The following is a 14,036-nucleotide window of genomic DNA, read 5'->3' on the forward strand; positions in this document are numbered from 1 at the left end:
CCCCCACTTCCTGTTTTACAGTTATTTATTTAAACTAAAAAATTAAATTCTGGTCTTATTTATAACAAATAGGCAGCACTTATTGGCCTTAGTTGGTTATTTAGAAATAAAAGAACAGAATTCTGTAGGGCCTGTGTTGATAGAAGTTTGAGGGGAGTTAAAGGGTGAGGTAGACAAGATCTATTTTATTCTATAAATACATGAAATTCTCAAGAATAGAGAAAAGTTAATATCAATTAAAATCAACTTTAAACTGGATCTTTTTTCTTTTAAAAAGTCAAACTTAAATTTTTACTTTTATTATTTAATTTGTTTTTACTCAGCTTTTACTTTATGCTTAAACAGTTACAAGACAATTACAGAAACGTTGTAAGATATTGTGCTGGTTAGTATTTGTCAACTTGATACAAGCCTGGCTGTAACTGAAGAGAAACTATCATTTGAGAAATTGCTTCTATCGGATTGTCCCGTGGGGACGTCTGTAGAGGATTTTCTTGGTTGATAATAGATATAGGAGACCGTAGTCCACTGTATACCTTGACACTGTTGTGCGGGGCAGGCCTGGGTTGTATGAGAAGCATCCAGAGAGTAAGCAGTGTTCTTTCATAGTTCCTGTCTCTGCTCCTCCTCAAGTTTCTGCATGGACTTCTCTCAATGTTTGATTGTGGTAGGACATGAAACCAAGTCAACACTTTCCACTCCAAGTTGCTTTTGGTCAGAAGCAAAGTAGGACAGATGCTAATATGTGGAAGAGCATACAACTCCACAGCTACACTACTTAGTTTGTATTTTGGTATATGTCCCTCCAGTCATTTCTATGCATATTTAATTTGTTGTCTCTCAAAGCCGTCAATGTCCACTTTAATTTGAAGCCTGACTTTGAAAATTAACAAATCTTAATTTTGTCTTTTCAGTGCTTTATTGGCTTATATCATTTTCCTGCTTGCATATTTTTATTTTTTAAATATTTTTTACATCTGAAATGCTTCCCCTTCTCTGTTTCTCCTCACAAAGACCCTTCTCAATCCCTTCCTCTTCTCCTTTAAGAGCGTGGCACCCCTGGGTTATGCCAACACTGACACATTGAATCTCTGCCAGAAAAGACACATCCTCTCCCACTGAGGCCAGACATGGCAGCCCTGTTAGGGAACAGTTACTACAGTCAGGCTACATCTTTAGGGAGAGCCTCCAATCCAGTTGTTGTTGGGGGAAGCACATGGAGACTGAACTACACTCCTGCTACATATGTGCTGAGGGCCTGTGTTCTTTGGTTGTTGGGTCAGTCTCTGAGAGAATCCAGAGGTCCAGGTTAATTGACTGTTGGTTCTTCTGTGGGGTTCTCATTCCCTTCAGGGCCTTTAATCCTCTCCCCCAACTCTTCCATAAGACTCTTCAACCTCCATCTGATGTTTGGCTGTAGATATCTGCATCTGTTTCAGTCAGCTGCTGGGTAGAACCTCTCAGAGGACAGTTATGATTGGTCCCTATCTGTAAGCATAGTAGAGTATTATTAATAATGTCCAGGATTGGTGTTTGTCCATGATCCCATGGCAATTGGCTTCAAGTTGGTTGGCCATTCCTTCAGTCTCTGCTCCTTCTTTCTCTTTGCATTTCTCCTTGACAGGGCAAATTTTGGTTTAGTTTTGTTGGTGGTTTGGTGTCCTTATCCCCCCACTGGGGGTTCTTTCGGACTACAGGACTCCAACACATCAAATAACCCAGTAAAAATGGGGTACAGGCCTAAACAGAGAATTCTCAGCAGAGGAATCTCAAATGGCCAAGAATTACCTAAAGAAATGCTCAACATCTTTAGTCATCAGGGAAATGTAAATCAAAACAACCCTGAGATTCCACCTTATACCAATCAGAATGACTAAGATCAAAAACTCAAGTGACAATACATTCTGGTGAAGATGTGGAGAAAGGGAAACACTCTTTCATTGGTAGTGGGATTGCAAACTTTTATAACCACTCTGGAAAGTAATCTATCGGTTTCTCAGAAACAAGGACATCATGAATTTTGCAGGTGAATGAATGGAACTAGAAAATACCATCCTGAGTGAGGTAACCCAGAACCAAGAGGACATGCGTGGTAGGCATTCACTGATAAGTGGATGCTAGCCATGAAGCTTGCATACTTTTAACCAAAAAATCTACCATAAATGGATTGGCTGAATAGAGGCCCAGCACTCATCTGGCTCCTGCAAAACAGCAATTAGAGAAACAAAACAAGAAGAGGATAACATTTGAAATGTAAATAAAGAAAATATCCAATAAAAGAAAAAACCAACAAAAAACAAAACAAAACTCCACAAGCAACAGATATACAATTGTGCCTCGAGATTAATGATTATTGGGAAAAAGTATAAAATAAACAAGAGGGGAGGGAAGGAAGATCTTGTAAGATTCATGCACCCACAAAAAATCCAGTACTGTATGTTATGTTGGATTCATAGCTGGAGGAGAGAATATTCCTTCTGAAAGGATAAGTCAGAATCCCACAGAGAGATAGATATAGAGATGCAAGCTTCTATTTTACAAGCAATTAATATTGCAAATATAGGGTTGGCAAAGACTTTCTCCTATTTGGTGCACTTCCTCTGCACTCAATAATTAACAATGTTCTTTGTACTATACAGAATTTTAAACTTCTTTAAATTCCACTTGTTGATTGTCGTTTCTGCTTCTCAAGCCTTCAAAAACCTTGGTAAGTTTTTTTTTCAACTTGACACAAAGTAGAGTCATCTGGGAAGATGGAAATTCCATTGTGGATTTGCGCCCATCAGACTGGCCTGTAGAAAAGTCTACAAGCATTTTATGATCTATGATTGATATGGGAGATCCCAGTCCACTGTGAGGTGAGTCAGTGATCAGAAGGTAGCCCTGGGTTGTACATAAAGCGAGGTGAGCAAGCCAGGTACCTTAGTTAGGGTTTTACTGCTGTGAACAGACCCTATGACCAAGGCAACTCTTTTTTTTTTTTTAAAGATTTATTTATTATATATAAGTACACTGTAGCTGTCTTCAGACACACCAGAAGAGGTCATCGGATCTCCTTACAGATGGTTGTGAGCCACCATGTGGTTGCTGGGAATTGAACTCATGACCTCTGGAAGAGCAGTCGGGTGTTCTTAACCGCTGAGCCATCTCTCCAGCCCGACCAAGGCAACTCTTATATGGACAACACTTAATTGGGGTTGGCTTACAGGTTCAGAGGTTGTGTCCATTACCATCAGGGCAGGAGCATGAATGACATCATCTAGACAAGCATGGTGCAGGTGGAGCTGAGAGTTCTCCATCTCCATCTGAAGGCCACTAGGAGAAGACTGGCTTCCAGGCGCTAGCAGGAGGGTCTTAAAGCCCATGCCCACAGTGACACACTTCCTCCAACAAGGCCACAGCTTCTTCCACCAGGCCACAACCCCAAATAGTGCTACTCCCTGTATCATGCATATTCAAATAACCAGCAAGTCAGTGGTCAGTGTTTCCTCATGATCCCTGCTTCAGTTCCTGCCTTTTTGGTTCCTGTCTCGAGTTTTGTATAGGGTAAGAGTTAGGGATCCAATTTCATTTTCTTACATGTTGAAACCCCAGCATCACTTGTTTAAGATGATATTTTCTTCAGTGTATCATTTTGGAGTCTTTCTTAAAATAACCAGGTAGCCACATTTTTATGGACTAATATCTGGATCCTTTATTCTGTCACTGATACACATGCCTGTTTTGTGTCAGTACCATGCTGTTTTAATACCATGGCTCTGTAGTATAATTTAACATCAAGGCATTCAGAAGTGGGTAAAGGAGAAGGGTTTTTATTCTAGTTCCCTTTCTTGTTGCTGACAAATGCCAGGACCAAAGCCAACTTAGGGTAGAAAATCACTTTTTAGGCTCACAATTCCAGGTCACGCTCATTGACAGCAGCTCAGGCAGAGCCTCAAGCAGGGACTTAGAACAGAAACAAGGCTGCTGTTTGCTGGCTCCATCATAGGCTCAGGCTCAGGGAGCCTTTTTATACAGCTCAGGAACACCTGTCTAGGGATAGTGCTGTCCACAGTGAGCTTGTCATTCCTATATTAATTGTCAAGACAATGCGCCCCAGTCATGTACACAGACCAGTTTGATATAGGTAACTTCTCAGTTAGGCTTTCCTCTCAGATAATCCTAGACGATTTCGAGTTGGCAATTAAATCTAATCGGGACAAGAGGTAAGGGCAGAAGATGGTGGAGAAATAGGTGTGATCAACATTGTCCGTATATATGGACATATTACTGGAATTACATTCATATGTACAAGTAACAGTGAAAAGAGCCTATCCATCCATTTATAGCTGTTTTTCTTACCTTTCTGATTTTATATTTTCCCTTTTCACCAGTTTGCATTGTGATTGGACTAAACTTATCATTATTTCTCTTGTTTTATGAGTCTCTTAGTTTTTTTTTTCCTTGATGTATTTCATGGCATTCTGACAATTGGCTATTTTTTCCTTTTCTCTGGGTTTATGACTAACCAAATTTGATGCTGTTTGATTGTTCTCAGGAACTTTTTTTTGTTTTATTTTATTTTTGTTTCTCTCCTTTAGTTGTTGATGCCTTCGCTTGTGAAATCACTGTGCCTAGCTTCAGGATGATTGATTCTCCTGTAAATTGTGATATTCACCTATGGGCTCATAGAACACATTTTTCTTTTCTTTTCCTTTTTTTTTATTAACTTGAGTATTTCTTATATACATTTCGAGTGTTATTCCCTTTCCCGGTTTCCAGGCAAACATTTCCCTCCCCCCTCCCCTTTCTTATCGGGAACCCATTTTTCTTTACTCTATCATGTTTTTCTTCTAGTAATTCCTTTAGAATCTTTATATTGGTTGAAATTCCTCATTTCTTGAAATTTTTCCCCATTTCTGGGGTCATGAAAATGTTAAAAATATTACATTATTTGTTGAGTAGTCTCTACATCTGGCTTGTAGTTTTGCCTCCATTCTTGCTAGCTGTTTGACAGGAGTCTGCTTTTGAAGGTTGGTGTTAACTGTAGAATTGTAGAGACTGAGGGAAACGGGACTGCTGGGCAGAAACGTGAAAGCTCAGTGGCTAGGGTGTGAGTACTGGCATTTGCATCAATAGCCTCAGGTTCTGAGTTGTTTGTATTCTGCCATTTGCCCTGTGGTTTGTTCCATGCACAAGCACATGATTTCTCAAGCTTTTGCTTATACAGCGGCATAGGCTGTTTTGCTGGGAGGTTTTGATTATACTTCTTCTTATCCACATTCATCCTCTTGGTGCCTATGCTCAAGAGGGGCTTTACGTCTCCATCTTCTTGACTTTCTTACAGTAGAAACTACCAGTGCTGTTATCCAGTAATTAAGAGGATTGGAGGCAGAAGTATCCCAGTCTAGGCTTTGTGTAGGCATGTCCAATCCTTGGGTCTCGGCAATGAACTTTCTCAGAGATCAATGGATGTAGGTGTCTGTGGAAGCTAAAAGTGGGTTTTGGATTGAAGGAGTTGGTTACAGTCAAGAGCCTCCTGATTTGAGTATGGGATCCAAAGTTAGGCCCTGTAGAAGAATAGATTCCAATCATGTGATGCTCAGCTTTGATTGTGGGTTTGATAAGAGTAGAATCATCAGACAGGCAAGTCTCAATGAGGAATTATCTATCAAGTTATCCTGTGGGCATGTCTGTGGAAGATTGGCTTGACTACATTAATAAAGAGGAAAGATCCACTTACTGTGAGTGGTGTCATTCCCTAGTCAGAGTATCCTGGGACTTATAAGAAAGGGTAAAATGAGCTGAGCACTAATTAGCAGGCATACATTAATGCACTGCTCTTTGCTGTTGACTATGTATGTACTAAGGCTAGCTGCTTCAAGCTCCTGTCACTGTTTTCTTTTAGTGACAGAGTGTAACTTGGGACTGTAAGCTAAACAAATTCTTTCTTCCCCAAATTGCTTTCTTTCAGGGTATTTTATTTATTACAGCAACAGAAATGAAACCAAGACATCCATTGAACCATTTCATTGGCTCAAGACTTTAAAGTCTTATGCTAGTCTGTATGAAAACTTGGATATTTGATAAAGGTTGAGCTGAGACCACTATTTATTTCTATGATCTTTGCATCTGCTTGTCGCATGTCTTCAACAATTGCAGCAAGGACCACTTCCTTTCTTTTCAGAGAGATCTGTTTTCCATAGATCTCAGGCTACTTTCTTGCTTTGTGATAAGTGCCTTGTGCTACATGTAGTTTTTTATTATTGCTAAGTTGAAAGAGATATTCTTTCAAAGCTGGTATATATAATTCTATAAACTGACATTCAAATAACCAGCAAGCCAGTGGTCAGTATTGAATATATATAATTATACATGTTAATAATTATATTTTACTGTTTCCTTGAAGATAAAGTATTCGGTATGCATATCCTATGTCTTGGTTCTCTGACTGCTCTGCAGCCTTATTATGGAAAGGGAGTCTACGATACTTCACCTTTATTGTATGAGTGACTTGAGGTGAAGGAAAGGGGAAATTTTTTCTTCCTAGTCACTATTCAGCTAGCTGTGGCAAGCTGGTAGCAGGTGGTAAATTACCAGAATAGTAATTTACAGGTATAGTAACAACAGACTTTTGGGGTCACTGGTATTTTTTTTTTTATTTACAACTTAGCATTGAATTCCTATTTTAAAAGATACAAGTTGTGTCACTGGGGCTGAAGTGGTGATGTCACTCCATACAACATTAAATTAACCTAGAAAACAAATAAAGGCGTTTACTAAAAGCCCTAAGGAGAAATAGCCTGTGAAAATAGCTGGAGAAATTATAGCAACGAACAACTCACCCTTAGGAAGTAGCTACAGTGTGTGGCACATGTCTGCATTTCAATGGATGAGACTGCAAGGAATAGTTTAAATATGCTATTTCATCGATGGCAATATCCTCTAAAATATCGGCAATTTCCTCTAAGTTATCTAACAGGCACTATTGTGTTTAAAAACTATAATAGACCAGGAAAACAAGATATCATATGCATTCTTCATCAAGATTTCCTGTCAGTTTATCAGTTTAGTATGACGAATGCATCTTTATCTCACCTGGGTAGGAAATGAATAGATTAATTCATTTTGACAGTTTCTAGTTCATACATGTAAAAAAATAAAAATTTACTTTTAAAAAAGGATTTATTGGTTTTTTTTGTTATTATTATTTTGAGACAAGGTCCTATTTGGTAGGCGGCCATCATGCTGGCCTGAAACTCACTATGCAGACCAAGCTAGCCTTAAGCCCATGAGAACCATCTTCCTGTCTCCTGGGATTGGGATTGGGAATATTGGGATTACAGATATGTACCAAGATGCATTGTGCGTGTGTGCGTGCGTGCGTGTGTGTGTGTGTGTGTGTGTGTGTGTGTGTGTGTGTATGTGTGTGTGTGTTGAGGAAGACATGTGGGGATATGTACATGAGTAATGTTGCCTGCAAAGGCCAGGTGAAGGCATAGGATTTCCTGAAGATGGAGTCTCACATGATTGAGAGCCGCCTGAAAAGGGAGTAGCAAACCGAACTCAGGTCCTCTACAAGAGCTTTACACACTCTTAACTTCTGAGCTCTCTCTTTAGTTCCTAATCTTACAAGAAACTTGAATAATTGTACCATTATTAAAGCCATCTGTGGAGGTGAGTCACCGACGTAGAGCAAAGAGATAGGGTACAGATCACAAGGGGAACTAGAAAGAGCACGCGCGTAAAAATATGTCACGGATTCCAAGAGAATTACTCTTGGGGTCAGAACTGCTCCTTTCCTCATTCTGCGGCTTTTAAACTTTGTGAAACCAGAGTGAGAGTTTAGGGGAGGATGAGATAGATATCCTATTTAGCCCTCAGAACTCATACTCACTTACTCTTCTCAGTTTGATTAGTTACATGTTTCTGAAGTAACTGTTGCCCACATTGAAAGAAGGACCTTGACCAAAATTTCGAGCAGTAAAGATCTATGGGAATGAGCATAAGTGTTTAGAAATCAGTCTGACAATATATTCATTTAGAAAAAAACAACAGTAATGGGGTTGCTCCACTAGGGCCTATGTCCTCCACAGCCATGGGGTTTGGAATGGGTTTACAATACTAGATATCTAGGTTAAATTCCCTCCTGTGGAGTAGACCTCAAGTTCAATCAGACCGTGGTTGTTCCCATGCCTAACAAATATTTTCCCCACTAAAGTAATAGACACTTCTTGCCTGGCAGGTCAGAATTATATCATGCAAGACTCAGAATTAGGTCATGAGGTAATTTGAGATTTTTTTTAATACACTGGCCTGTGTAGCCCCTTCCAGAACAATGAAAGTTAGTTATCAGGAGACAAGTTTCTCAGTCAGTTCCAGATTGATTTTTCAATGTCCTACACTCAAAATATGTGATCTTCTTAGCTTTAGGGTCAGCATTTAGTCATAGGCAGGCAACAAAGAGCATTGTCAACATCTTATATTGTTTTGGGTGCCTTTGAAGACTCTGTGACCAACAACTCGTAGAAAGTTATGCTATGTAGGGTACTGATGTCTTTATTTCATAACCCATGTATTCTGGATGCAGTACTGTCTACCTGTGCAGAATATCTTTATCCAGATTTCCTTAAAATATATTTTTAAATTAGCTTAGAAAGTAGTGTATTCCTATAAATATCTTTTATATATCCTTAATTTTGGTTAATTCACTCAACCCTCTCCATTTCTTTATGTCTTTGTTTCAATTACTTCTTAAATGTTTGACTGTAATGTAATATAGATGGGTACTTCTTGGTCCTGTTTGTGGTTCTAAATGTCTCATGCTCTTGGATGTTCATATATTTATCTAAATCTGGTGAGATAACTAGAATAAATTCCTTGAAAAGGTCATCCATGTCGTTAGTCTGTGTTAGCTCATTCTGTCACTTACACATTTATATTTGATTAGTTGGTCACTGGTGGTCATGATTGTTATATTTACATGATATATATCCTTAAATTGATATCTTAATTCATTTCCTTGACTAGTCCTTCCAGTCCTTATATCACCTTACATCATTATTTCTTCTTCTTCTTCTTCTTCTTCTTCTTCTTCTTCTTCTTCTTCTTCTTCTTCTTCTTCTTCTTCTTCTTCTTCTTCTTCTCCTTCTCCTTCTCCTTCTCCTTCTCCTTCTCCTTCTCCTTCTCCTTCTCCTTCTCCTTCTCCTTCTCCTTCTCCTTCTCCTTCTCCTTCTCCTTCTCCTTCTCCTTCTCCTTCTCCTCCTCCTCCTCCTTCTCCTTCTCCTCCTCCTCCTCCTCCTCCTCCTCCTCCTCCTCCCCCTTCTCCTCCTTCTTCTCCTCCTCCTCCTCCTTCTTCTCTCCTCCTCCTCCTCCTCCTCCTCCTCCTCCCCCTTCTCCTTCTCCTTCTCCTCCTCCTCCTTCTTCTCTCCTCCTCCTCCTCCTCCTCCTCCTCCTCCTCCTCCTCCTCCCCTTCTCCTTCTCCTCCTCCTCCTCCTTCTTCTCTCCTCCTCCTCTTCTTTTAAAGATTTACTTATATAATACGTTTATTACGTATTCAGCCTTCTGCCTGCATGTATGCCTACAGGCCACAAGAGGGCACCAGATCTCATTATCGATGGTTGTGAGCCACCGCGTGGTTGCTGGGAATTAAACTCTGACATCTGCAAGAGAAGTCAGTGCTCTTAACCGCTGAACCAGCTCCCTAGCTCCTGCTCCCAAGTTCTTTTCTTTTTCTTTCAGCTTGAGAGAGTCCATGGATGAGTTTTAAAATTAGACTTACTGACTTTTGTTTCAGATTTGATTTTTTTTTCCAGAGTCACAATTTCTTTACTGAATTGCTCATGCACATCACTGAATTTCTTGTTCAGGTTTTGAGTTGATGTTCTCATGTCATTCATCAGTTATTTGAATTTTTCATGAGGTCACTGATAATTTAAAAAGTATACTTTTGAATTTTGTGTTCGGCATTTCAATCATTTCAATCGAGTTATTGAGAGGTTTTGAAGCTTTGAAGGAGATGAACCGCCTCCTTATGATACATCCCACACTGAAATCATGGATCTATTGGAAAAGTACCTCTGGCAGTTTTATACCTCAGTCTTTATAGTGAGCAATCACCTTTCAGAGTCTCAGTGCCCATCACCCTCCAGAAGGGAGAAAACAGAAACAGTAATAAAAGCACAACACAGGAGGAAAACAAACAAAACAACAATAACAACAACAACAACAACAAAAACCCCAAAGCAACAAACAAACCCAACACAGCAGATCTTTAAAATTAGCTTAAAAAAATAGAAACATCAGCTACACTAGAGTAAGATAAGGAGATTGGACATTATAAGTTAAATGAGGAACTTCAAAATTATTAAACATAAAATTATTGACACTTTGAAATAAAGGAAGTTAGAAGAAAGAGGGAAGAAGCAAGGTAATAAAAAGACATTGCAGGGATGAAGGTCTATCAGTGATGTATAGCATCACAAACACAAGGCAGATCGGACCAGAGTGGCAAAGAGGACAGGGCCAGAATGCTGACTTAGTGAGGAAGCCTGGTAACCTGGGTTCTGTCCTCGTGAGCCACATGGTGGAAGGAAATGACTGACTCCGGCAAGTTTTTATTTGGCATCCACATGCATGAAGCAGCATGTATTCCCCCTACTCCTACAAACACCACACACACACACACACACACACACACACCACACATACACACATACACACACATACACACACATACACACCTACACACACACACACATATACACACACATACACACACATACACACATACACACACACCACACCACACATACACACACACATACACACACACATACACACCTACACACACACACCACACCACACACACATACACACATACATACACATACACACACATAAGCGCACATACACACCTACACACACACACACCACACCAGACCACACACACAGGCTGGGATAAGTGGCACCAGGGTTGAGAACACTTGCAACTGTTGTAGAAGACTGGGATTCAGTTCCCAACACCCATATGGTGGTTCACGACCATCCCTAATTTCATCTCTAAGGCATCCAACGCCTTCTGACTGCCATGGGCATGCATGTGGTACTTACATGTATAGAAAATGCTCATTCATATCTGATAAAATAAAGATATCTATGCCAACTACAAGCCGAATAAAACAATAACAAACCTAAAAAGGCTAACAATGCTAGACAACATAGCCTCCTTTTGAGGCGATGCAGGATGTTGACATTCCACTGCTTTCACAGACTTGTCATTTTGCTCGTTACTTAGCGTTCAGGTGTTGAAACATTTCTGTCTGTGGCTCAAACAGGTTAGACCAGAAGGGGTTGTTTGCCAGCTGAGCTCTGGCTGTGTTTTCCTTTGTGTATGACCACTACTGGATGTTCTCTGCACCAATGCTCTGCAAGATGAGACTACAGCCTCCACTCTCAAACTTCTCCCAGGGAACTTAATGTCTTCTCATAGCAGACAGGTTCTGTCAGTACAGGCTAAAGTGTGAGGCTGTCCAAGCAGGGTGCATTTCCACAAAGCTTTGCTGGGGCTCTTAGTTAAATCAAAGCAGTGTAGGAAGAGGCAAAGGACACTGTTCCTGCCAGCTCGAGCTACAGACATCTTGGTCTACAGCACTGCCTTGGTCCTTTCCTCCTACTCCCTCACCTGCTTCTTCTTCTGGCCCTTAAGATGTTGGGCCAACAAGACTGAACTCCTGCCCACACCACAGCTCACACATCCCATGGAAATCAGTAAAGAAGACAAGACAATTCATGCCAGTTTGTTTAGCTATTTTGTGGATTTCAGTAGTTTTGTTCTTTGGGATGGCATCATTTATTTCTTTTAATTGTCGATGTCACTTGTATTTATGGCCAATTAGACTCAAGGATGAGGTATGCATTTTCTTAGAGAGACTGTGTCTGTGAATCTGTCCTCAACTGACGGCCGGTTTGGGTGTCCATAAAGATTCTTGCAAAAGTTGGTTGCTTACGCAGCGAAGAGTGGGAAGCCTTTAGAGCCTGGTAATATAACAATGCCTTTGCTCTCAGGACCAGCTCCACTGTGCTGCCCTGGCAAGGTGACGGGCTCACTCTCTGGAGCGCTACAGCTGGTGAGGGGCAGGGATAGTTGTGAACTACCACTGTGGGTGTTGGGAACTAAACCCAGTTTTTTGTTTTGTTGTTGTTTTGACGAGAATAACAAGTGCTCTTAACCATTGTGCTATTTCTAAAGCTGTGTATGTGTGTGTGTGCACATGTGTTTCCTGTTTGTAGGAGCAGGGGGAAATACATGCAATTTCATGCTCTCCTGCTCTTCTGTCTCTAGGGCCAGCTTTTCTGGCTACTGCAGATGACAAGAGGGGGAGGAGGAGGGTATCACCCTTGCACCCACTCTACCTCATGCCAACCCTCCCACGCTCTAACCAGCTGGCTCACCAGGTGCCCCCTCGACCAGGGCCAGCCCTACTGTTCTGCCTAGGTGAAGTGCAGAGCCCACTCTTCTAGGACTGCGGTTGGCAAGGATTATGGTCAGCTTACCAGCTCTCTTGATCCCAAAATGATTCTTCTGACTGTCGTGGGCAGGGGAGCATCACCCCCCCACATCCTTGCCATCCCACATCAGAGAAGTGGTAGGTCCAGCCTAACAAGGGCCAGGCATAATGGGATGCTCAGGGCAGATGAAGGGCCTGCTCTTCTGACTGCTGCAGGAAAGAGTAAGGGGCAGCTCACCCACTCTCCAGACCGGGGGACCAGCTCTTCCCACTGCAGCAGGGGCCGAGAGGCAAGGCGGGGGCAGGGGGTGGGAAGAAGGCAATTCCCTTGCTACATCATCTCAAGGAAGACGAGTGACAGGATCAGCTCTCCATCACTCTGTCCTTGGGGCTGGCTCACCCACTCCCCCTTGACCAGGGCCAGCACTACTGTGCTTCCCAGGCAAGGTGCAGGGCCTACTCTCCCTGGCGCTACAGTCAATGAGTTCTCATGAACTCAGGGCCAGTTCTCCTGACTGTTAGAGGTGGTGGTGATGGTGGTGGTGGTGGTGAACACCTCTGTGCCCGTGCCACCCCTGGGCAAAGGGGTAGCAGGCTCAACTCTTCCATATTCATGCGCTGGGGCTGGCTCACCACATCCCTGATACCAGGTCAGTTCTATCGTACTTGGTGATGAGGGACAAGGCTTGCTCTTTTGAGTGCCGAAATGAGACCCTGTGGATGTCCAAGGGCTGTGCATAACTGGCCCCGGCCCTCACAGAATTCAATGCTCTGGAGAGCTTGCCCATTTTGGCACTCAAAGAGCACATTGTGGTGGCATCTATACAGCTGGCAGGCCCCTGAGTGACATCTTCCATGTGTGCTGCATGGCATGGTGGTAAGCAGATATTTATGGATGACCTGTATCCAGCGCTGGAGTGCAGTCTAAGGTATCATGCCAGGTTTCAGGTCTTGGTCTGTCTTCCTCCTCCCGTGCTGCACTGTTGGATTTGGTTGGATTTGATTTTTATGACTCCTAAGTATAAGACAGCTTTGGCCACCAAGCCAGGCATCAAGCTAGGATGAGGAAAAGACTGCCCTCTGCTCTTCCCCTGACTGACAGAAGAATAACACCACCAACAAGGTGTTTCTTTGCCTATTGCTGTGGGGGGGTGGTGGATTTTTTTCTTATTTCTTGTTGGTGGAGACTCATATTTTAGAGTCATTAAAGAAAATAAGACAATAAATTCAAGTTTGTTTAGCTGTTTTGGAAATTTCAGTAATTTTGTTCTTTGGGATGGTATCATTAATTTATTTTAAATATATGTGTTAATTGTATGTATGGCAAATTAGACTCACGGATGAGTTATGCGTTCTCTTAGAGAACACAAAATTATAAATATGAAGGAAACAAACCATCAGCTACCACTTTGCAAGCTCAGCTTGCTAAAATTTTCAAACTGCTATTAATAAAATCAACATAACCAATTTGCATTTTTAGTGGGTAAATTAGATATCAAAGAGAGAAAACTATTTTCTTCTAATCAGAACAAAACAAAGTAAGACAGT

The 14,036-nt window shown here is 41.5% G+C and overlaps 1 non-coding gene across 1 annotated transcript; it reads right to left on the reverse strand.

Moving 5' to 3' along the window:
• Nucleotides 1-13,494: 13,494 nt before the first annotated feature.
• On the reverse strand, nucleotides 13,495-13,637 carry LOC120102030 (small nucleolar RNA SNORA48). Its single transcript, XR_005503072.1, has one exon. It is a non-coding gene; the product is annotated as a small nucleolar RNA SNORA48 (small nucleolar RNA).
• Nucleotides 13,638-14,036: the final 399 nt, after the last annotated feature.

This window comes from Rattus norvegicus, chromosome 3, assembly GCF_036323735.1.
Source record: "Rattus norvegicus strain BN/NHsdMcwi chromosome 3, GRCr8, whole genome shotgun sequence".
In the NCBI taxonomy this organism is placed as follows: domain Eukaryota; kingdom Metazoa; phylum Chordata; class Mammalia; order Rodentia; family Muridae; genus Rattus; species Rattus norvegicus.